The 21561-nt window shown below is 49.1% G+C and overlaps 24 non-coding genes across 24 annotated transcripts; 14 read left to right on the forward strand and 10 right to left on the reverse strand.

Annotated features, from left to right (window-relative positions):
- Positions 1 to 1810: 1810 nt before the first annotated feature.
- Positions 1811 to 1893, reverse strand: trnal-cag (transfer RNA leucine (anticodon CAG)). The gene has a single exon. It is a non-coding gene; the product is annotated as a tRNA-Leu (tRNA).
- A 96-nt stretch (positions 1894 to 1989) lies between these two features.
- trnam-cau (transfer RNA methionine (anticodon CAU)) lies at positions 1990 to 2063 on the forward strand. Its single transcript has one exon. It is a non-coding gene; the product is annotated as a tRNA-Met (tRNA).
- Positions 2064 to 3268: 1205 nt separating this feature from the next.
- Positions 3269 to 3351, reverse strand: trnal-cag (transfer RNA leucine (anticodon CAG)). Its single transcript has one exon. It is a non-coding gene; the product is annotated as a tRNA-Leu (tRNA).
- A 96-nt stretch (positions 3352 to 3447) lies between these two features.
- On the forward strand, positions 3448 to 3521 carry trnam-cau (transfer RNA methionine (anticodon CAU)). Its single transcript has one exon. It is a non-coding gene; the product is annotated as a tRNA-Met (tRNA).
- A 1205-nt stretch (positions 3522 to 4726) lies between these two features.
- trnal-cag (transfer RNA leucine (anticodon CAG)) lies at positions 4727 to 4809 on the reverse strand. Its single transcript has one exon. It is a non-coding gene; the product is annotated as a tRNA-Leu (tRNA).
- A 96-nt stretch (positions 4810 to 4905) lies between these two features.
- trnam-cau (transfer RNA methionine (anticodon CAU)) lies at positions 4906 to 4979 on the forward strand. Its single transcript has one exon. It is a non-coding gene; the product is annotated as a tRNA-Met (tRNA).
- A 1943-nt stretch (positions 4980 to 6922) lies between these two features.
- Positions 6923 to 7005, reverse strand: trnal-cag (transfer RNA leucine (anticodon CAG)). The gene has a single exon. It is a non-coding gene; the product is annotated as a tRNA-Leu (tRNA).
- A 96-nt stretch (positions 7006 to 7101) lies between these two features.
- On the forward strand, positions 7102 to 7175 carry trnam-cau (transfer RNA methionine (anticodon CAU)). The gene has a single exon. It is a non-coding gene; the product is annotated as a tRNA-Met (tRNA).
- A 1205-nt stretch (positions 7176 to 8380) lies between these two features.
- Positions 8381 to 8463, reverse strand: trnal-cag (transfer RNA leucine (anticodon CAG)). Its single transcript has one exon. It is a non-coding gene; the product is annotated as a tRNA-Leu (tRNA).
- A 96-nt stretch (positions 8464 to 8559) lies between these two features.
- trnam-cau (transfer RNA methionine (anticodon CAU)) lies at positions 8560 to 8633 on the forward strand. Its single transcript has one exon. It is a non-coding gene; the product is annotated as a tRNA-Met (tRNA).
- A 1205-nt stretch (positions 8634 to 9838) lies between these two features.
- Positions 9839 to 9921, reverse strand: trnal-cag (transfer RNA leucine (anticodon CAG)). The gene has a single exon. It is a non-coding gene; the product is annotated as a tRNA-Leu (tRNA).
- Positions 9922 to 10017: 96 nt separating this feature from the next.
- Positions 10018 to 10091, forward strand: trnam-cau (transfer RNA methionine (anticodon CAU)). Its single transcript has one exon. It is a non-coding gene; the product is annotated as a tRNA-Met (tRNA).
- A 1205-nt stretch (positions 10092 to 11296) lies between these two features.
- Positions 11297 to 11379, reverse strand: trnal-cag (transfer RNA leucine (anticodon CAG)). Its single transcript has one exon. It is a non-coding gene; the product is annotated as a tRNA-Leu (tRNA).
- Positions 11380 to 11475: 96 nt separating this feature from the next.
- On the forward strand, positions 11476 to 11549 carry trnam-cau (transfer RNA methionine (anticodon CAU)). Its single transcript has one exon. It is a non-coding gene; the product is annotated as a tRNA-Met (tRNA).
- Positions 11550 to 12754: 1205 nt separating this feature from the next.
- On the reverse strand, positions 12755 to 12837 carry trnal-cag (transfer RNA leucine (anticodon CAG)). Its single transcript has one exon. It is a non-coding gene; the product is annotated as a tRNA-Leu (tRNA).
- Positions 12838 to 12933: 96 nt separating this feature from the next.
- trnam-cau (transfer RNA methionine (anticodon CAU)) lies at positions 12934 to 13007 on the forward strand. The gene has a single exon. It is a non-coding gene; the product is annotated as a tRNA-Met (tRNA).
- A 1205-nt stretch (positions 13008 to 14212) lies between these two features.
- Positions 14213 to 14295, reverse strand: trnal-cag (transfer RNA leucine (anticodon CAG)). Its single transcript has one exon. It is a non-coding gene; the product is annotated as a tRNA-Leu (tRNA).
- A 96-nt stretch (positions 14296 to 14391) lies between these two features.
- trnam-cau (transfer RNA methionine (anticodon CAU)) lies at positions 14392 to 14465 on the forward strand. Its single transcript has one exon. It is a non-coding gene; the product is annotated as a tRNA-Met (tRNA).
- Positions 14466 to 15835: 1370 nt separating this feature from the next.
- Positions 15836 to 15909, forward strand: trnam-cau (transfer RNA methionine (anticodon CAU)). The gene has a single exon. It is a non-coding gene; the product is annotated as a tRNA-Met (tRNA).
- A 375-nt stretch (positions 15910 to 16284) lies between these two features.
- trnam-cau (transfer RNA methionine (anticodon CAU)) lies at positions 16285 to 16358 on the forward strand. Its single transcript has one exon. It is a non-coding gene; the product is annotated as a tRNA-Met (tRNA).
- A 2477-nt stretch (positions 16359 to 18835) lies between these two features.
- On the forward strand, positions 18836 to 18909 carry trnam-cau (transfer RNA methionine (anticodon CAU)). Its single transcript has one exon. It is a non-coding gene; the product is annotated as a tRNA-Met (tRNA).
- Positions 18910 to 19284: 375 nt separating this feature from the next.
- trnam-cau (transfer RNA methionine (anticodon CAU)) lies at positions 19285 to 19358 on the forward strand. Its single transcript has one exon. It is a non-coding gene; the product is annotated as a tRNA-Met (tRNA).
- Positions 19359 to 21277: 1919 nt separating this feature from the next.
- trnal-cag (transfer RNA leucine (anticodon CAG)) lies at positions 21278 to 21360 on the reverse strand. The gene has a single exon. It is a non-coding gene; the product is annotated as a tRNA-Leu (tRNA).
- A 96-nt stretch (positions 21361 to 21456) lies between these two features.
- On the forward strand, positions 21457 to 21530 carry trnam-cau (transfer RNA methionine (anticodon CAU)). Its single transcript has one exon. It is a non-coding gene; the product is annotated as a tRNA-Met (tRNA).
- Positions 21531 to 21561: the final 31 nt, after the last annotated feature.

Here is a 21561-nt window from a genome sequence, read left to right on the forward strand (position 1 = left end):
CAAGGCATGTAGTTTTCAAATGAGCCTGAAGGCCATGATTAGTTGGATCAGGTGTGTTCAATCAGGCTTGAATCTAAACTCTGCAGGTCTCCGGCCTTCCAGGGACTGAGTTTGACACCCGTGGCTAAGAAAGAAAGAGTGAGGTTCTCTGTCCCCTTCCGTGTGGGTTTCCCTGTGTCTCCTGGGGGCAAAAGGCCACAGCTCCTCTTCAGGGCAGGTGAAATGATGTTTTGTGGAAAACTGTGAGGTTCCAGGTAAATTCCCTGAATCTCATCCAGCGACATTGCGTGTAGACCCGTGCCATCCTTTTATATACAATGAAGTGAAAATTCTGCATTCATGCTTGCTAACACTGAATGAAGGCAGTAATAGCATCCCTCTCATATTCATGTAACACATGGCCACATCCTCCTGAGGTTTTGTGAAGTTTCAAAGGCCATATTGCTGCACTGGCCCGGTCCTGCAGATTTGCCTTATACAAAGTTCTGAAGATTAGACCCTTCCGATCAGAGCAGGCCACACAACTCCTTGTCCAAGCTCTTTGTTTTCTCCAGACTGGGCTACTGTTATGCTCCCTTGGCGGGTCTTCCGGCACGTACTATCAAGCCTCTGCAACTGATCCAGGATGCAGCAGCGAGAGTGGTCTTAAACGAGCCAAAGAAAGCCCACGTCACACCTCTCTTCATAATTTTGCACTGGCTACCAATAGCTGTTCGCATCAGATTCAAGATACTGATGTTTGCCTACAAGATAACCACTGGCTCTGCAGCAATATACCTAAAGTCACTGGTTCAGACCTATGCTTGCGTTCTGCAAGGGACTGAGTTTGACACCCGTGGCTAAGAAAGAAAGAGTGAGGTTCTCTGTCCCCTTCTGTGTGGGTTTCCCTGTGTCTCCTGGGGGCAAAATGCCACAGCTCCTCTTCAGGGCAGGTGAAATGAGGTTTTGTGGAAAACTGTGAGGTTCCAGGTAAATTCCCTGAATCTCATCCAGCGACATTGCGTGTAGACCCGTGCCATCCTTTCATATACAATGAAGTGAAAATTCTGCATTCATGCTGGCTAACACTGCATGAAGGCAGTAATAGAATCCCTCTCATATTCATGTAACACATGGCCACGTCGTCCTGAGGTTTTGTGAAGTTTCAAAGGCCGTATTGCTGCACTGGCCCGGTCCTGCAGATTTGCCTTATACAACGTTCGGGAGATTAGACCCTTCCGATCAGAGCAGGCCACACAACTCCTTGTCCAAGCTCTTTGTTTTCTCCAGACTGGGCTACTGTTATGCTCCCTTGGCGGGTCTTCCGGCACGTACTATCAAGCCTCTGCAACTGATCCAGGATGCAGCAGCGAGAGTGGTCTTCAACGAGCCAAAGAAAGCCCACGTCACACCTCTCTTCATAATTTTGCACTGGCTACCAATAGCTGTTCGCATCAGATTCAAGATACTGATGTTTGCCTACAAGATAACCACTGGCTCTGCAGCAATATACCTAAAGTCGCTGGTTCAGACCTATGCTTGCGTTCTGCAAGTGAACGACGCCTCGTGGTGCCATCCCAAAGAGGCACAAAATCACTCTCAAGGACCTTTTCCTGGACTGTTCCCAGCTGGTGGATCGGCTTGCCTATCTCAATTCAATCAGCGGAGGCTTTAACCATTTTCAAAAAGTGTCTAAAAACTCATCCTTGTCTTCAACTTCTGCCCAATGAATACTAGCATTTGCCAAATGCTGTGTTTTGTCAAAGTTAACGCCCTGCTGGCTCAACGTAGCAGAAGACTGAAGTCTCTGTCTGCAGCCAAAGGATAGATCTGTCAGAAGTGGGATTCAAAACCACGCCTCCAGGGGAGACTGCGACCTGAACGCAGCGCCTTAGACCGCTCGGCCATCCTGACACACTTGGTTGGCTAGGGATGGCCTGTTGGAGCCACACCTGAATGCACGGATCTAGAAGCTACTTATTCTCTGTTTGGGCGCCCTTTAGCCCACAAGCCTCGTTGGCGCAGTTAGGCAGCGCGTCAGTCTCATAATCTGAAGGTCGTGAGTTCGAGCCTCACACGGGGCAGAGTGGTGCTTTTTTCTGATCACTGAGAGCGCTTAGACCAGGGGTATCAAACTAAATTCCTTTAGGGCCCGAGCCCTGTAGAGTGTTCTTCCAACCCTTCTCAAACACACAAGGCATGTAGTTTTCAAATGAGCCTGAAGGCCATGATTAGTTGGATCAGGTGTGTTCAATCAGGCTTGAATCTAAACTCTGCAGGTCTCCGGCCTTCCAGGGAATGAGTTTGACACCCGTGGCTTAGAAAGAAAGAGTGAGGTTCTCTGTCCCCTTCTGTGTGGGTTTCCCTGTGTCTCCTGGGGGCAAAAGGCCACAGCTCCTCTTCAGGGAAGGTGAAATGATGTTTTGTGGAAAACTGTGAGGTTCCAGGTAAATTCCCTGAATCTCATCCAGCGACATTGCGTGTAGACCCGTGCCATCCTTTTGTACACAATGAAGTGAAAATACTGCATTCATGCTGGCTAACACTGAATGAAGGCAGTAATAGCATCCCTCTCATATTCATGTAACACATGGCCACATCCTCCTGAGGTTTTGTGAAGTTTCAATGGCCATATTGCTGCACTGGCCCGGTCCTGCAGATTTGCCTTATACAAAGTTCGGAAGATTAGACCCTTCCGATCAGAGCAGGCCACACAACTCCTTGTCCAAGCTCTTTGTTTTCTCCAGACTGGGCTACTGTTATGCTCCCTTGGCGGGTCTTCCGGCACGTACTATCAAGCCTCTGCAACTGATCCAGGATGCAGCAGCGAGAGTGGTCTTAAACGAGCCAAAGAAAGCCCACGTCACACCTTTCTTCATAATTTTGCACTGGCTACCAATAGCTGTTCGCATCAGATTCAAGATACTGATGTTTGCCTAAAAGATAACCACTGGCTCTGCAGCAATATACCTAAAGTCGCAGGTTCAGACCTATGCTTGCGTTCTGCAAGTGAACGACGCCTCGTGGTGCCATCCCAAAGAGGCACAAAATCACTCTCAAGGACCTTTTCCTGGACTGTTCCCAGCTGGTGGATCGGCTTGCCTATCTCAATTCAATCAGCGGAGGCTTTAACCATTTTCAAAAAGTGTCTAAAAACTCATCCTTGTCTTCAACGGCTGCCCAATGAATACTAGCATTTGCCAAAATGCTGTGTTTTGTCAAAGTTAACATCCTGCTGGCTCAACGTAGCAGAAGACTGAAGTCTCTGTCTGCAGCCAAAGGATAGATCTGTCAGAAGTGGGATTCGAACCCACGCCTCCAGGGGAGACTGCGACCTGAACGCAGCGCCTTAGACCGCTCGGCCATCCTAACACCCTTGATTGGCTAGGGATGGCCTGTTGGAGCCACACCTGAATGCAAGGATCTAGAAGCTACTTATTCTCTGTTTGGGCGCCCTTTATCCCACAAGCCTCGTTGGCGCAGTTAGGCAGCGCGTCAGTCTCATAATCTGAAGATCGTGAGTTCGAGCCTCACATGGGGCAGAGTGGTGCTTTTTTTCTGATCACTGAGAGCGCTTAGACCAGGGGTATCAAACTAAATTCCTTTAGGGCCCGAGCCCTGTAGAGTGTTGTTCCAACCCTTCTCAAACACACAAGGCATGTAGTTTTCAAATGAGCCTGAAGGCCATGATTAGTTGGATCAGGTGTGTTCAATCAGGCTTGAATCTAAACTCTGCAGGTCTCCGGCCTTCCAGGGACTGAGTTTGACACCCGTGGCTAAGAAAGAAAGAGTGAGGTTCTCTGTCCCCTTCCGTGTGGGTTTCCCTGTGTCTCCTGGGGGCAAAATGCCACAGCTCCTCTTCAGGGCAGGTGAAATGAGGTTTTGTGGAAAACTGTGAGGTTCCAGGTAAATTCCCTGAATCTCATCCAGCGACATTGCGTGTAGACCCGTGCCATCCTTTTATATACAATGAAGTGAAAATTCTGCATTCATGCTGACTAACACTGAATGAAGGCAGTAATAGCATCCCTCTCATATTCATGTAACACATGGCCACATCCTCCTGAGGTTTTGTGAAGTTTCAAAGGCCATATTGCTGCACTGGCCCGGTCCTGCAGATTTGCCTTATACAAAGTTCGGAAGATTAGACCCTTCCGATCAGAGCAGGCCACACAACTCCTTGTCCAAGCTCTTTGTTTTCTCCAGACTGGGCTACTGTTATGCTCCCTTGGCGGGTCTTCCGGCACGTACTATCAAGCCTCTGCAACTGATCCAGGATGCAGCAGCGAGAGTGGTCTTAAACGAGCCAAAGAGAGCCCACGTCACACCTCTCTTCATAATTTTGCACTGGCTACCAATAGCTGTTCGCATCAGATTCAAGATACTGATGTTTGCCTACAAGATAACCACTGGCTCTGCAGCAATATACCTAAAGTCGCTGGTTCAGACCTATGCTTGCGTTCTGCAAGTGAACGACGCCTCGTGGTGCCATCCCAAAGAGGCACAATATCACTCTCAAGGACCTTTTCCTGGACTGTTCCCAGCTGGTGGATCGGCTTGCCTATCTCAATTCAATCAGCGGAGGCTTTAACCATTTTCAAAAAGTGTCTAAAAACTCATCCTTGTCTTCAACGCCTGGCCAATGAATACTAGCATTTGCCAAATGCTGTGTTTTGTCAAAGTTAACATCCTGCTGGCTCAACGTAGCAGAAGACTGAAGTCTCTGTCTGCAGCCAAAGGATAGATCTGTCAGAAGTGGGATTCGAACCCACGCCTCCAGGGGAGACTGTGACCTGAACGCAGCACCTTAGACCGCTCGGCCATCCTGACACCCTTGATTGGCTAGGGATGGCCAGTTTTAGGCACACCTGAATGCAAGGATCTAGAAGCTACTTATTCTCTGTTTGGGCGCCTTTTATCCAACAAGCCTCGTTGGCGCAGTTAGGCAGCGCGTCAGTCTCATAATCTGAAGGTCGTGAGTTTGAGCCTCACACGGGGCAGAGTGGTGCTTTTTTTCTGATCACTGAGAGCGCTTAGACCAGGGGTATCAAACTAAATTCCTTTAGGGCCCGAGCCCTGTAGAGTGTTGTTCCAACCCTTCTCAAACACACAAGGCATGTAGTTTTCAAATGAGCCTGAAGGCCATGATTAGTTGGATCAGGTGTGTTCAATCAGGCTTGAATCTAAACTCTGCAGGTCTCCGGCCTTCCAAGGACTGAGTTTGACACCCGTGGATTAGAATGAAAGAGTGAGGTTCTCTGTCCCCTTCCGTGTGGGTTTCCCTGTGTCTCAAGGGGGCAAAAGGCCACAGCTCCTCTTCAGGGAAGGTGAAATGATGTTTTGTGGAAAACTGTGAGGTTCGAGGTAAATTCCCTGAATCTCATCCAGCGACATTGCGTGTAGACCCGTGCCATCCTTTTGTACACAATGAAGTGAAAATACTGCATTCATGCTGGCTAACACTGAATGAAGGCAGTAATAGCATCCCTCTCATATTCATGTAACACATGGCCACATCCTCCTGAGGTTTTGTGAAGTTTCAATGGCCATATTGCTGCACTGGCCCGGTCCTGCAGATTTGCCTTATACAAAGTTCGGAAGTTTAGACCCTTCCGATCAGAGCAGGCCACACAACTCCTTGTCCAAGCTCTTTGTTTTCTCCAGACTGGGCTACTGTTATGCTCCCTTGGCGGGTCTTCCGGCACGTACTATCAAGCCTCTGCAACTGATCCAGGATGCAGCAGCGAGAGTGGTCTTAAACGAGCCAAAGAAAGCCCACGTCACACCTTTCTTCATAATTTTGCACTGGCTACCAATAGCTGTTCGCATCAGATTCAAGATACTGATGTTTGCCTACAAGATAACCACTGGCTCTGCAGCAATATACCTAAAGTCGCTGGTTCAGACCTATGCTTGCGTTCTGCAAGTGAACGACGCCTCGTCGTTCCAGGGACTGAGTTTGACACCCGTGGCTAAGAAAGAAAGAGTGAGGTTCTCTGTCCCCTTCCGTGTGGGTTTACCTGTGTCTCCTGGGGGCAAAATGCCACAGCTCCTCTTCAGGGCAGGTGAAATGAGGTTTTGTGGAAAACTGTGAGGTTCCAGGTAAATTCCCTGAATCTCATCCAGCGACATTGCGTGTAGACCCGTGCCATCCTTTCATATACAATGAAGTGAAAATTCTGCATTCGTGCTGGCTAACACTGCATGAAGGCAGTAATAGAATCCCTCTCATATTCATGTAACACATGGCCACGTCGTCCTGAGGTTTTGTGAAGTTTCAAAGGCCATATTGCTGCACTGGCCCGGTCCTGCAGATTTGCCTTATACAACGTTCGGGAGATTAGACCCTTCCGATCAGAGCAGGCCACACAACTCCTTGTCCAAGCTCTTTGTTTTCTCCAGACTGGGCTACTGTTATGCTCCCTTGGCGGGTCTTCCGGCACGTACTATCAAGCCTCTGCAACTGATCCAGGATGCAGCAGCGAGAGTGGTCTTCAACGAGCCAAAGAAAGCCCACGTCACACCTCTCTTCATAATTTTGCACTGGCTACCAATAGCTGTTCGCATCAGATTCAAGATACTGATGTTTGCCTAGAAGATAACCACTGGCTCTGCAGCAATATACCTAAAGTCGCTGGTTCAGACCTATGCTTGCGTTCTGCAAGTGAACGACGCCTCGTGGTGCCATCCCAAAGAGGCACAAAATCACTCTCAAGGACCTTTTCCTGGACTGTTCCCAGCTGGTGGATCGGCTTGCCTATCTCAATTCAATCAGCGGAGGCTTTAACCATTTTCAAAAAGTGTCTAAAAACTCATCCTTGTCTTCAACGCCTGCCCAATGAATACTAGCATTTGCCAAATGCTGTGTTTTGTCAAAGTTAACGCCCTGCTGGCTCAACGTAGCAGAAGACTGAAGTCTCTGTCTGCAGCCAAAGGATAGATCTGTCAGAAGTGGGATTCGAACCCACGCCTCCAGGGGAGACTGCGACCTGAACGCAGCGCCTTAGACCGCTCGGCCATCCTGACACCCTTGATTGGCTAGGGATGGCCTGTTGGAGCCACACCTGAATGCAAGGATCTAGAAGCTACTTATTCTCTGTTTGGGCGCCCTTTATCCCACAAGCCTCGTTGGCGCAGTTAGGCAGCGCGTCAGTCTCATAATCTGAAGGTCGTGAGTTCGAGCCTCACACGGGGCAGATATGTGCTTTTTTTCTGATCACTGAGAGCGCTTAGACCAGGGGTATCAAACTAAATTCCTTTAAGGCCCGAGCCCTGTAGAGTGTTGTTCCAACCCTTCTCAAACACACAAGGCATGTAGTTTTCAAATGAGCCTGAAGGCCATGATTAGTTGGATCAGGTGTGTTCAATCAGGCTTGAATCTAAACTCTGCAGGTCTCCGGCCTTCCAGGGACTGAGTTTGACACCCGTGGCTAAGAAAGAAAGAGTGAGGTTCTCTGTCCCCTTCCGTGTGGGTTTACCTGTGTCTCCTGGGGGCAAAATGCCACAGCTCCTCTTCAGGGCAGGTGAAATGAGGTTTTGTGGAAAACTGTGAGGTTCCAGGTAAATTCCCTGAATCTCATCCAGCGACATTGCGTGTAGACCCGTGCCATCCTTTCATATACAATGAAGTGAAAATTCTGCATTCGTGCTGGCTAACACTGCATGAAGGCAGTAATAGAATCCCTCTCATATTCATGTAACACATGGCCACGTCGTCCTGAGGTTTTGTGAAGTTTCAAAGGCCATATTGCTGCACTGGCCCGGTCCTGCAGATTTGCCTTATACAACGTTCGGGAGATTAGACCCTTCCGATCAGAGCAGGCCACACAACTCCTTGTCCAAGCTCTTTGTTTTCTCCAGACTGGGCTACTGTTATGCTCCCTTGGCGGGTCTTCCGGCACGTACTATCAAGCCTCTGCAACTGATCCAGGATGCAGCAGCGAGAGTGGTCTTCAACGAGCCAAAGAAAGCCCACGTCACACCTCTCTTCATAATTTTGCACTGGCTACCAATAGCTGTTCGCATCAGATTCAAGATACTGATGTTTGCCTAGAAGATAACCACTGGCTCTGCAGCAATATACCTAAAGTCGCTGGTTCAGACCTATGCTTGCGTTCTGCAAGTGAACGACGCCTCGTGGTGCCATCCCAAAGAGGCACAAAATCACTCTCAAGGACCTTTTCCTGGACTGTTCCCAGCTGGTGGATCGGCTTGCCTATCTCAATTCAATCAGCGGAGGCTTTAACCATTTTCAAAAAGTGTCTAAAAACTCATCCTTGTCTTCAACGCCTGCCCAATGAATACTAGCATTTGCCAAATGCTGTGTTTTGTCAAAGTTAACGCCCTGCTGGCTCAACGTAGCAGAAGACTGAAGTCTCTGTCTGCAGCCAAAGGATAGATCTGTCAGAAGTGGGATTCGAACCCACGCCTCCAGGGGAGACTGCGACCTGAACGCAGCGCCTTAGACCGCTCGGCCATCCTGACACCCTTGATTGGCTAGGGATGGCCTGTTGGAGCCACACCTGAATGCAAGGATCTAGAAGCTACTTATTCTCTGTTTGGGCGCCCTTTATCCCACAAGCCTCGTTGGCGCAGTTAGGCAGCGCGTCAGTCTCATAATCTGAAGGTCGTGAGTTCGAGCCTCACACGGGGCAGAGTGGTGCTTTTTTTCTGATCACTGAGAGCGCTTAGACCAGGGGTATCAAACTAAATTCCTTTAAGGCCCGAGCCCTGTAGAGTGTTGTTCCAACCCTTCTCAAACACACAAGGCATGTAGTTTTCAAATGAGCCTGAAGGCCATGATTAGTTGGATCAGGTGTGTTCAATCAGGCTTGAATCTAAACTCTGCAGGTCTCCGGCCTTCCAGGGACTGAGTTTGACACCCGTGGCTAAGAAAGAAAGAGTGAGGTTCTCTGTCCCCTTCCGTGTGGGTTTACCTGTGTCTCCTGGGGGCAAAATGCCACAGCTCCTCTTCAGGGCAGGTGAAATGAGGTTTTGTGGAAAACTGTGAGGTTCCAGGTAAATTCCCTGAATCTCATCCAGCGACATTGCGTGTAGACCCGTGCCATCCTTTTATATACAATGAAGTGAAAATTCTGCATTCATGCTGACTAACACTTAATGAAGGCAGTAATAGCATCCCTCTCATATTCATGTAACACATGGCCACATCCTCCTGAGGTTTTGTGAAGTTTCAAAGGCCATATTGCTGCACTGGCCCGGTCCTGCAGATTTGCCTTATACAAAGTTCGGAAGATTAGACCCTTCCGATCAGAGCAGGCCACACAACTCCTTGTCCAAGCTCTTTGTTTTCTCCAGACTGGGCTACTGTTATGCTCCCTTGGCGGGTCTTCCGGCATGTACTATCAAGCCTCTGCAACTGATCCAGGATGCAGCAGCGAGAGTGGTCTTAAACGAGCCAAAGAAAGCCCACGTCACACCTTTCTTCATAATTTTGCACTGGCTACCAATAGCTGTTCGCATCAGATTCAAGATACTGATGTTTGCCTACAAGATAACCACTGGCTCTGCAGCAATATACCTAAAGTCGCTGGTTCAGACCTATGCTTGCGTTCTGCAAGTGAACGACGCCTCGTGGTGCCATCCCAAAGAGGCACAAAATCACTCTCAAGGACCTTTTCCTGGACTGTTCCCAGCTGGTGGATCGGCTTGCCTATCTCAATTCAATCAGCGGAGGCTTTAACCATTTTCAAAAAGTGTCTAAAAACTCATCCTTGTCTTCAACGCCTGCCCAATGAATACTAGCATTTGCCAAATGCTGTGTTTTGTCAAAGTTAACATCCTGCTGGCTCAACGTAGCAGAAGACTGAAGTCTCTGTCTGCAGCCAAAGGATAGATCTGTCAGAAGTGGGATTCGAACCCACGCCTCCAGGGGAGACTGCGACCTGAACGCAGCGCCTTAGACCGCTCGGCCATCCTGACACCCTTGATTGGCTAGGGATGGCCAGTTGAAGGCACACCTGAATGCAAGGATCTAGAAGCTACTTATTCTCTGTTTGGGCGCCTTTTATCCAACAAGCCTCGTTGGCGCAGTTAGGCAGCGCGTCAGTCTCATAATCTGAAGGTCGTGAGTTTGAGCCTCACACGGGGCAGAGTGGTGCTTTTTTTCTGATCACTGAGAGCGCTTAGACCAGGGGTATCAAACTAAATTCCTTTAGGGCCCGAGCCCTGTAGAGTGTTGTTCCAACCCTTCTCAAACACACAAGGCATGTAGTTTTCAAACGAGCCTGAAGGCCATGATTAGCTGGATCAGGTGTGTTCAATCAGGCTTGAATCTAAACTCTGCAGGTCTCCGGCCTTCCAGGGACTGAGTTTGACACCCGTGGCTAAGAAAGAAAGAGTGAGGTTCTCTGTCCCCTTCCGTGTGGGTTTACCTGTGTCTCCTGGGGGCAAAATGCCACAGCTCCTCTTCAGGGCAGGTGAAATGAGGTTTTGTGGAAAACTGTGAGGTTCCAGGTAAATTCCCTGAATCTCATCCAGCGACATTGCGTGTAGACCCGTGCCATCCTTTCATATACAATGAAGTGAAAATTCTGCATTCGTGCTGGCTAACACTGCATGAAGGCAGTAATAGAATCCCTCTCATATTCATGTAACACATGGCCACGTCGTCCTGAGGTTTTGTGAAGTTTCAAAGGCCATATTGCTGCACTGGCCCGGTCCTGCAGATTTGCCTTATACAACGTTCGGGAGATTAGACCCTTCCGATCAGAGCAGGCCACACAACTCCTTGTCCAAGCTCTTTGTTTTCTCCAGACTGGGCTACTGTTATGCTCCCTTGGCGGGTCTTCCGGCACGTACTATCAAGCCTCTGCAACTGATCCAGGATGCAGCAGCGAGAGTGGTCTTCAACGAGCCAAAGAAAGCCCACGTCACACCTCTCTTCATAATTTTGCACTGGCTACCAATAGCTGTTCGCATCAGATTCAAGATACTGATGTTTGCCTAGAAGATAACCACTGGCTCTGCAGCAATATACCTAAAGTCGCTGGTTCAGACCTATGCTTGCGTTCTGCAAGTGAACGACGCCTCGTGGTGCCATCCCAAAGAGGCACAAAATCACTCTCAAGGACCTTTTCCTGGACTGTTCCCAGCTGGTGGATCGGCTTGCCTATCTCAATTCAATCAGCGGAGGCTTTAACCATTTTCAAAAAGTGTCTAAAAACTCATCCTTGTCTTCAACGCCTGCCCAATGAATACTAGCATTTGCCAAATGCTGTGTTTTGTCAAAGTTAACGCCCTGCTGGCTCAACGTAGCAGAAGACTGAAGTCTCTGTCTGCAGCCAAAGGATAGATCTGTCAGAAGTGGGATTCGAACCCACGCCTCCAGGGGAGACTGCGACCTGAACGCAGCGCCTTAGACCGCTCGGCCATCCTGACACCCTTGATTGGCTAGGGATGGCCTGTTGGAGCCACACCTGAATGCAAGGATCTAGAAGCTACTTATTCTCTGTTTGGGCGCCCTTTATCCCACAAGCCTCGTTGGCGCAGTTAGGCAGCGCGTCAGTCTCATAATCTGAAGGTCGTGAGTTTGAGCCTCACACGGGGCAGAGTGGTGCTTTTTTTCTGATCACTGAGAGCGCTTAGACCAGGGGTATCAAACTAAATTCCTTTAGGGCCCGAGCCCTGTAGAGTGTTGTTCCAACCCTTCTCAAACACACAAGGCATGTAGTTTTCAAATGAGCCTGAAGGCCATGATTAGTTGGATCAGGTGTGTTCAATCAGGCTTGAATCTAAACTCTGCAGGTCTCCGGCCTTCCAGGGACTGAGTTTGACACCCGTGGCTAAGAAAGAAAGAGTGAGGTTCTCTGTCCCCTTCCGTGTGGGTTTACCTGTGTCTCCTGGGGGCAAAATGCCACAGCTCCTCTTCAGGGCAGGTGAAATGAGGTTTTGTGGAAAACTGTGAGGTTCCAGGTAAATTCCCTGAATCTCATCCAGCGACATTGCGTGTAGACCCGTGCCATCCTTTTATATACAATGAAGTGAAAATTCTGCATTCATGCTGACTAACACTTAATGAAGGCAGTAATAGCATCCCTCTCATATTCATGTAACACATGGCCACATCCTCCTGAGGTTTTGTGAAGTTTCAAAGGCCATATTGCTGCACTGGCCCGGTCCTGCAGATTTGCCTTATACAAAGTTCGGAAGATTAGACCCTTCCGATCAGAGCAGGCCACACAACTCCTTGTCCAAGCTCTTTGTTTTCTCCAGACTGGGCTACTGTTATGCTCCCTTGGCGGGTCTTCCGGCATGTACTATCAAGCCTCTGCAACTGATCCAGGATGCAGCAGCGAGAGTGGTCTTAAACGAGCCAAAGAAAGCCCACGTCACACCTTTCTTCATAATTTTGCACTGGCTACCAATAGCTGTTCGCATCAGATTCAAGATACTGATGTTTGCCTACAAGATAACCACTGGCTCTGCAGCAATATACCTAAAGTCGCTGGTTCAGACCTATGCTTGCGTTCTGCAAGTGAACGACGCCTCGTGGTGCCATCCCAAAGAGGCACAAAATCACTCTCAAGGACCTTTTCCTGGACTGTTCCCAGCTGGTGGATCGGCTTGCCTATCTCAATTCAATCAGCGGAGGCTTTAACCATTTTCAAAAAGTGTCTAAAAACTCATCCTTGTCTTCAACGCCTGCCCAATGAATACTAGCATTTGCCAAATGCTGTGTTTTGTCAAAGTTAACATCCTGCTGGCTCAACGTAGCAGAAGACTGAAGTCTCTGTCTGCAGCCAAAGGATAGATCTGTCAGAAGTGGGATTCGAACCCACGCCTCCAGGGGAGACTGCGACCTGAACGCAGCGCCTTAGACCGCTCGGCCATCCTGACACCCTTGGTTGGCTAGGGATGGCCTGTTGGAGCCACACCTGAATGCACGGATCTAGAAGCTACTTATTCTCTGTTTGGGCGCCCTTTAGCCCACAAGCCTCGTTGGCGCAGTTAGGCAGCGCGTCAGTCTCATAATCTGAAGGTCGTGAGTTCGAGCCTCACACGGGGCAGAGTGGTGCTTTTTTTCTGATCACTGAGAGCGCTTAGACCAGGGGTATCAAACTAAATTCCTTTAGGGCCCGAGCCCTGTAGAGTGTTGTTCCAACCCTTCTCAAACACACAAGGCATGTAGTTTTCAAATGAGCCTGAAGGCCATGATTAGTTGGATCAGGTGTGTTCAATCAGGCTTGAATCTAAACTCTGCAGGTCTCCGGCCTTCCAGGGACTGAGTTTGACACCCGTGGCTAAGAAAGAAAGAGTGAGGTTCTCTGTCCCCTTCCGTGTGGGTTTACCTGTGTCTCCTGGGGGCAAAATGCCACAGCTCCTCTTCAGGGCAGGTGAAATGAGGTTTTGTGGAAAACTGTGAGGTTCCAGGTAAATTCCCTGAATCTCATCCAGCGACATTGCGTGTAGACCCGTGCCATCCTTTTATATACAATGAAGTGAAAATTCTGCATTCATGCTGACTAACACTTAATGAAGGCAGTAATAGCATCCCTCTCATATTCATGTAACACATGGCCACATCCTCCTGAGGTTTTGTGAAGTTTCAAAGGCCATATTGCTGCACTGGCCCGGTCCTGCAGATTTGCCTTATACAAAGTTCGGAAGATTAGACCCTTCCGATCAGAGCAGGCCACACAACTCCTTGTCCAAGCTCTTTGTTTTCTCCAGACTGGGCTACTGTTATGCTCCCTTGGCGGGTCTTCCGGCATGTACTATCAAGCCTCTGCAACTGATCCAGGATGCAGCAGCGAGAGTGGTCTTAAACGAGCCAAAGAAAGCCCACGTCACACCTTTCTTCATAATTTTGCACTGGCTACCAATAGCTGTTCGCATCAGATTCAAGATACTGATGTTTGCCTACAAGATAACCACTGGCTCTGCAGCAATATACCTAAAGTCGCTGGTTCAGACCTATGCTTGCGTTCTGCAAGTGAACGACGCCTCGTGGTGCCATCCCAAAGAGGCACAAAATCACTCTCAAGGACCTTTTCCTGGACTGTTCCCAGCTGGTGGATCGGCTTGCCTATCTCAATTCAATCAGCGGAGGCTTTAACCATTTTCAAAAAGTGTCTAAAAACTCATCCTTGTCTTCAACGCCTGCCCAATGAATACTAGCATTTGCCAAATGCTGTGTTTTGTCAAAGTTAACATCCTGCTGGCTCAACGTAGCAGAAGACTGAAGTCTCTGTCTGCAGCCAAAGGATAGATCTGTCAGAAGTGGGATTCGAACCCACGCCTCCAGGGGAGACTGCGACCTGAACGCAGCGCCTTAGACCGCTCGGCCATCCTGACACCCTTGATTGGCTAGGGATGGCCAGTTGAAGGCACACCTGAATGCAAGGATCTAGAAGCTACTTATTCTCTGTTTGGGCGCCTTTTATCCAACAAGCCTCGTTGGCGCAGTTAGGCAGTGCGTCAGTCTCATAATCTGAAGGTCGTGAGTTTGAGCCTCACACGGGGCAGAGTGGTGCTTTTTTTCTGATCACTGAGAGCGCTTAGACCAGGGGTATCAAACTAAATTCCTTTAGGGCCCGAGCCCTGTAGAGTGTTGTTCCAACCCTTCTCAAACACACAAGGCATGTAGTTTTCAAATGAGCCTGAAGGCCATGATTAGTTGGATCAGGTGTGTTCAATCAGGCTTGAATCTAAACTCTGCAGGTCTCCGGCCTTCCAGGGACTGAGTTTGACACCCGTGGATTAGAAAGAAAGAGTGAGGTTCTCTGTCCCCTTCCGTGTGGGTTTCCCTGTGTCTCCTGGGGGCAAAAGGCCACAGCTCCTCTTCAGGGCAGGTGAAATGATGTTTTGTGGAAAACTGTGAGGTTCCAGGTAAATTCCCTGAATCTCATCCAGCGACATTGCGTGTAGACCCGTGCCATCCTTTCATATACAATGAAGTGAAAATTCTGCATTCATGCTGGCTAACACTGCATGAAGGCAGTAATAGAATCCCTCTCATATTCATGTAACACATGGCCACGTCGTCCTGAGGTTTTGTGAAGTTTCAAAGGCCATATTGCTGCACTGGCCCGGTCCTGCAGATTTGCCTTATACAACGTTCGGGAGATTAGACCCTTCCGATCAGAGCAGGCCACACAACTCCTTGTCCAAGCTCTTTGTTTTCTCCAGACTGGGCTACTGTTATGCTCCCTTGGCGGGTCTTCCGGCACGTACTATCAAGCCTCTGCAACTGATCCAGTATGCAGCAGCGAGAGTGGTCTTCAACGAGCCAAAGAAAGCCCACGTCACACCTCTCTTCATAATTTTGCACTGGCTACCAATAGCTGTTCGCATCAGATTCAAGATACTGATGTTTGCCTACAAGATAACCACTGGCTCTGCAGCAATATACCTAAAGTCGCTGGTTCAGACCTATGCTTGTGTTCTGCAAGTGAACGACGCCTCGTGGTGCCATCCCAAAGAGGCACAAAATCACTCTCAAGGACCTTTTCCTGGACTGTTCCCAGCTGGTGGATCGGCTTGCCTATCTCAATTCAATCAGCGGAGGCTTTAACCATTTTCAAAAAGTGTCTAAAAACTCATCCTTGTCTTCAACGCCAGCCCAATGAATACTAGCATTTGCCAAATGCTGTGTTTTGTCAAAGTTAACGCCCTGCTGGCTCAACGTAGCAGAAGACTGAAGTCTCTGTCTGCAGCCAAAGGATAGATCTGTCAGAAGTGGGATTCGAACCCACGCCTCCAGGGGAGACTGCGACCTGAACCGCTCGGCCATCCTGACACACTTGGTTGGCTAGGGATGGCCTGTTGGAGCCACACCTGAATGCACGGATCTAGAAGCTACTTATTCTCTGTTTGGGCGCCCTTTAGCCCACAAGCCTCGTTGGCGCAGTTAGGCAGCGCGTCAGTCTCATAATCTGAAGGTCGTGAGTTCGAGCCTCACACGGGGCAGAGTGGTGCTTTTTTCTGATCACTGAGAGCGCTTAGACCAGGGGTATCAAACTAAATTCCTTTAGGGACAACGCCCTGTAGAGTGTTCTTCCAACCCTTCTCAAACACACAAGGCATGTAGTTTTCAAACGAGCCTGAAGGCCATGATTAGCTGGATCAGGTGTGTTCAATCAGGCTTGAATCTAAACTCTGCAGGTATCCGGCCTTCCAGGGACTGAGTTTGACACCCGTGGCTTAGAAAGAAAGAGTGAGTTTCTCTGTCCGCTCGGCCATCCTGACACACTTGGTTGGCTAGGGATGGCCTGTTGGAGCCACACATGAATGCACGGATCTAGAAGCTACTTATTCTCTGTTTGGGCGCCCTTTAGCCCACAAGCCTCGTTGGCGCAGTTAGGCAGCGCGTCAGTCTCATAATCTGAAGGTCGTGAGTTCGAGCCTCACACGGGGCAGAGTGGTGCTTTTTTCTGATCACTGAGAGCGCTTAGACCAGGGGTATCAAACTAAATTCCTTTAGGGACCACGCCCTGTAGAGTGTTCTTCCAACCCTTCTCAAACACACAAGGCATGTAGTTTTCAAACGAGCCTGAAGGCCATGATTAGCTGGATCAGGTGTGTTCAATCAGGCTTGAATCTAAACTCTGCAGGTATCCGGCCTTCCAGGGACTGAGTTTGACACCCGTGGCTTAGAAAGAAAGAGTGAGTTTCTCTGTCCCCTTCCGTGTGGGTTTCCCTGTGTCTCCTGGGGGCAAAAGGCCACAGCTCCTCTTCAGGGCAGGTGAAATGATGTTTTGTGGAAAACTGTGAGGTTCCAGGTAAATTCCCTGAATCTCATCCAGCGACATTGCGTGTAGACCCGTGCCATCCTTTTATATACAATGAAGTGAAAATTCTGCATTCATGCTGGCTAACACTGAATGAAGGCAGTAATAGCATCCCTCTCATATTCATGTAACACATGGCCACATCCTCCTGAGGTTTTGTGAAGTTTCAAAGGCCATATTGCTGCACTGGCCCGGTCCTGCAGATTTGCCTTATACAAAGTTCGGAAGATTAGACCCTTCCGATCAGAGCAGGCCACACAACTCCTTGTCCAAGCTCTTTGTTTTCTCCAGACTGGGCTACTGTTATGCTCCCTTGGCGGGTCTTCCGGCACGTACTATCAAGCCTCTGCAACTGATCCAGGATGAAGCAGCGAGAGTGGTCTTAAACGAGCCAAAGAAAGCCCACGTCACACCTCTCTTCATAATTTTGCACTGGCTACCAATAGTTGTTCGCATCAGATTCAAGATACTGATGTTTGCCTACAAGATAACCACTGGCTCTGCAGCAATATGCCTAAAGTCGCTGGTTCAGACCTATGCTTGCGTTCTGCAAGTGAACGACGCCTCGTGGTGCCATCCCAAAGAGGCACAAAATCACTCTCAAGGACCTTTTCCTGGACTGTTCCCAGCTGGTGGATCGGCTTGCCATCTCAATTCGAGCAGCGGAGGCTTTAACCATTTTCAAAAAGTGTCTAAAAACTCATCCTTGTCTTGAGTTCGAGCCTCACACGGGGCAGAGTGGTGCTATTTTCTGATCACTGAGAGTGCTTAGACCAGGGGTATCAAACTAAATTCCTTTAGGGCCCGAGCCCTGTAGAGTGTTGTTCCAACCCTTCTCAAACACACAAGGCATGTAGTTTTCAAATGAGCCTGAAGGCCATGATTAGTTGGATCAGGTGTGTTCAATCAGGCTTGAATCTAAACTCTGCAGGTCTCCGGCCTTCCAGGGACTGAGTTTGACACCCGTGGCTTAGAAAGAAAGAGTGAGGTTCTCTGTCCCCTTCCGTGTGGGTTTCCCTGTGTCTCCTGGGGGCAAAAGGCCACAGCTCCTCTTCAGGGCAGGTGAAATGATGTTTTGTGGAAAACTGTGAGGTTCCAGGTAAATTCCCTGAATCTCATCCAGCGACATTGCGTGTAGACCCGTGCCATCCTTTTATATACAATGAAGTGAAAATTCTGCATTCATGCTGGCTAACACTGCATGAAGGCAGTAATAGAATCCCTCTCATATTCATGTAACACATGGCCACGTCGTCCTGAGGTTTTGTGAAGTTTCAAAGGCCATATTGCTGCACTGGCCCGGTCCTGCAGATTTGCCTTATACAACGTTCGGGAGATTAGACCCTTCCGATCAGAGCAGGCCACACAACTCCTTGTCCAAGCTCTTTGTTTTCTCCAGACTGGGCTACTGTTATGCTCCCTTGGCGGGTCTTCCGGCACGTACTATCAAGCCTCTGCAACTGATCCAGTATGCAGCAGCGAGAGTGGTCTTCAACGAGCCAAAGAAAGCCCACGTCACACCTCTCTTCATAATTTTGCACTGGCTACCAATAGCTGTTCGCATCAGAATCAAGATACTGATGTTTGCCTACAAGATAACCACTGGCTCTGCAGCAATATACCTAAAGTCGCTGGTTCAGACCTATGCTTGTGTTCTGCAAGTGAACGACACCTCGTGGTGCCATCCCAAAGAGGCACAAAATCACTCTCAAGGACCTTTTCCTGGACTGTTCCCAGCTGGTGGATCGGCTTGCCTATCTCAATTCAATCAGCGGAGGCTTTAACCATTTTCAAAAAGTGTCTAAAAACTCATCCTTGTCTTCAACGCCAGCCCAATGAATACTAGCATTTGCCAAATGCTGTGTTTTGTCAAAGTTAACGCCCTGCTGGCTCAACGTAGCAGAAGACTGAAGTCTCTGTCTGCAGCCAAAGGATAGATCTGTCAGAAGTGGGATTCGAACCCACGCCTCCAGGGGAGACTGCGACCTGAACCGCTCGGCCATCCTGACACACTTGGTTGGCTAGGGATGGCCTGTTGGAGCCACACCTGAATGCACGGATCTAGAAGCTACTTATTCTCTGTTTGGGCGCCCTTTAGCCCACAAGCCTCGTTGGCGCAGTTAGGCAGCGCGTCAGTCTCATAATCTGAAGGTCGTGAGTTCGAGCCTCACACGGGGCAGAGTGGTGCTTTTTTCTGATCACTGAGAGCGCTTAGACCAGGGGTATCAAACTAAATTCCTTTAGGGACCACGCCCTGTAGAGTGTTCTTCCAACCCTTCTCAAACACACAAGGCATGTAGTTTTCAAACGAGCCTGAAGGCCATGATTAGCTGGATCAGGTGTGTTCAATCAGGCTTGAATCTAAACTCTGCAGGTATCCGGCCTTCCAGGGACTGAGTTTGACACCCGTGGCTTAGAAAGAAAGAGTGAGTTTCTCTGTCCGCTCGGCCATCCTGACACACTTGGTTGGCTAGGGATGGCCTGTTGGAGTCACACATGAATGCACGGATCTAGAAGCTACTTATTCTCTGTTTGGGCGCCCTTTAGCCCACAAGCCTCGTTGGCGCAGTTAGGCAGCGCGTCAGTCTCATAATCTGAAGGTCGTGAGTTCGAGCCTCACACGGGGCAGAGTGGTGCTTTTTTCTGATCACTGAGAGCGCTTAGACCAGGGGTATCAAACTAAATTCCTTTAGGGACCACGCCCTGTAGAGTGTTCTTCCAACCCTTCTCAAACACACAAGGCATGTAGTTTTCAAACGAGCCTGAAGGCCATGATTAGCTGGATCAGGTGTGTTCAATCAGGTTTGAATCTAAACTCTGCAGGTATCCGGCCTTCCAGGGACTGAGTTTGACACCCGTGGCTTAGAAAGAAAGAGTGAGTTTCTCTGTCCCCTTCCGTGTGGGTTTCCCTGTGTCTCCTGGGGGCAAAAGGCCACAGCTCCTCTTCAGGGCAGGTGAAATGATGTTTTGTGGAAAACTGTGAGGTTCCAGGTAAATTCCCTGAATCTCATCCAGCGACATTGCGTGTAGACCCGTGCCATCCTTTTATATACAATGAAGTGAAAATTCTGCATTCATGCTGGCTAACACTGAATGAAGGCAGTAATAGCATCCCTCTCATATTCATGTAACACATGGCCACATCCTCCTGAGGTTTTGTGAAGTTTCAAAGGCCATATTGCTGCACTGGCCCGGTCCTGCAGATTTGCCTTATACAAAGTTCGGAAGATTAGACCCTTCCGATCAGAGCAGGCCACACAACTCCTTGTCCAAGCTCTTTGTTTTCTCCAGACTGGGCTACTGTTATGCTCCCTTGGCGGGTCTTCCGGCACGTACTATCAAGCCTCTGCAACTGATCCAGGATGCAGCAGCGAGAGTGGTCTTAAACGAGCCAAAGAAAGCCCACGTCACACCTCTCTTCATAATTTTGCACTGGCTACCAATAGCTGTTCGCATCAGATTCAAGATACTGATGTTTGCCTACAAGATAACCACTGGCTCTGCAGCAATATACCTAAAGTCGCTGGTTCAGACCTATGCTTGCGTTCTGCAAGGGACTGAGTTTGACACCCGTGGCTAAGAAAGAAAGAGTGAGGTTCTCTGTCCCCTTCCGTGTGGGTTTCCCTGTGTCTCCTGGGGGCAAAATGCCACAGCTCCTCTTCAGGGCAGGTGAAATGAGGTTTTGTGGAAAACTGTGAGGTTCCAGGTAAATTCCCTGAATCTCATCCAGCGACATTGCGTGTAGACCCGTGCCATCCTTTCATATACAATGAAGTGAAAATTCTGCATTCATGCTGGCTAACACTGCATGAAGGCAGTAATAGAATCCCTCTCATATTCATGTAACACATGGCCACGTCGTCCTGAGGTTTTGTGAAGTTTCAAAGGCCATATTGCTGCACTGGCCCGGTCCTGCAGATTTGCCTTATACAACGTTCGGGAGATTAGACCCTTCCGATCAGAGCAGGCCACACAACTCCTTGTCCAAGCTCTTTGTTTTCTCCAGACTGGGCTACTGTTATGCTCCCTTGGCGGGTCTTCCGGCACGTACTATCAAGCCTCTGCAACTGATCCAGGATGCAGCAGCGAGAGTGGTCTTAAACGAGCCAAAGAAAGCCCACGTCACACCTCTCTTCATAATTTTGCACTGGCTACCAATAGCTGTTCGCATCAGATTCAAGATACTGATGTTTGCCTACAAGATAACCACTGGCTCTGCAGCAATATAACTAAAGTCGCTGGTTCAGACCTATGCTTGCGTTCTGCAAGTGAACGACGCCTCGTGGTGCCATCCCAAAGAGGCACAAAATCACTCTCAAGGACCTTTTCCTGGACTGTTCCCAGCTGGTGGATCGGCTTGCCTATCTCAATTCAATCAGCGGAGGCTTTAACCATTTTCAAAAAGTGTCTAAAAACTCATCCTTGTCTTCAACGCCTGCCCAATGAATACTAGCATTTGCCAAATGCTGTGTTTTGTCAAAGTTAACGCCCTGCTGGCTCAACGTAGCAGAAGACTGAAGTCTCTGTCTGCAGCCAAAGGATAGATCTGTCAGAAGTGGGATTCGAACCCACGCCTCCAGGGGAGACTGCGACCTGAACGCAGCGCCTTAGACCGCTCGGCCATCCTGACACCCTTGATTGGCTAGGGATGGCCTGTTGGAGCCACACCTGAATGCAAGGATCTAGAAGCTACTTATTCTCTGTTTGGGCGCCCTTTATCCCACAAGCCTCGTTGGCGCAGTTAGGCAGCGCGTCAGTCTCATAATCTGAAGGTCGTGAGTTTGAGCCTCACACGGGGCAGAGTGGTGCTTTTTTTCTGATCACTGAGAGC

The sequence above is a fragment of the Carassius carassius genome, chromosome 22 (assembly GCF_963082965.1).
Source record: "Carassius carassius chromosome 22, fCarCar2.1, whole genome shotgun sequence".
NCBI lineage: Eukaryota > Metazoa > Chordata > Actinopteri > Cypriniformes > Cyprinidae > Carassius > Carassius carassius.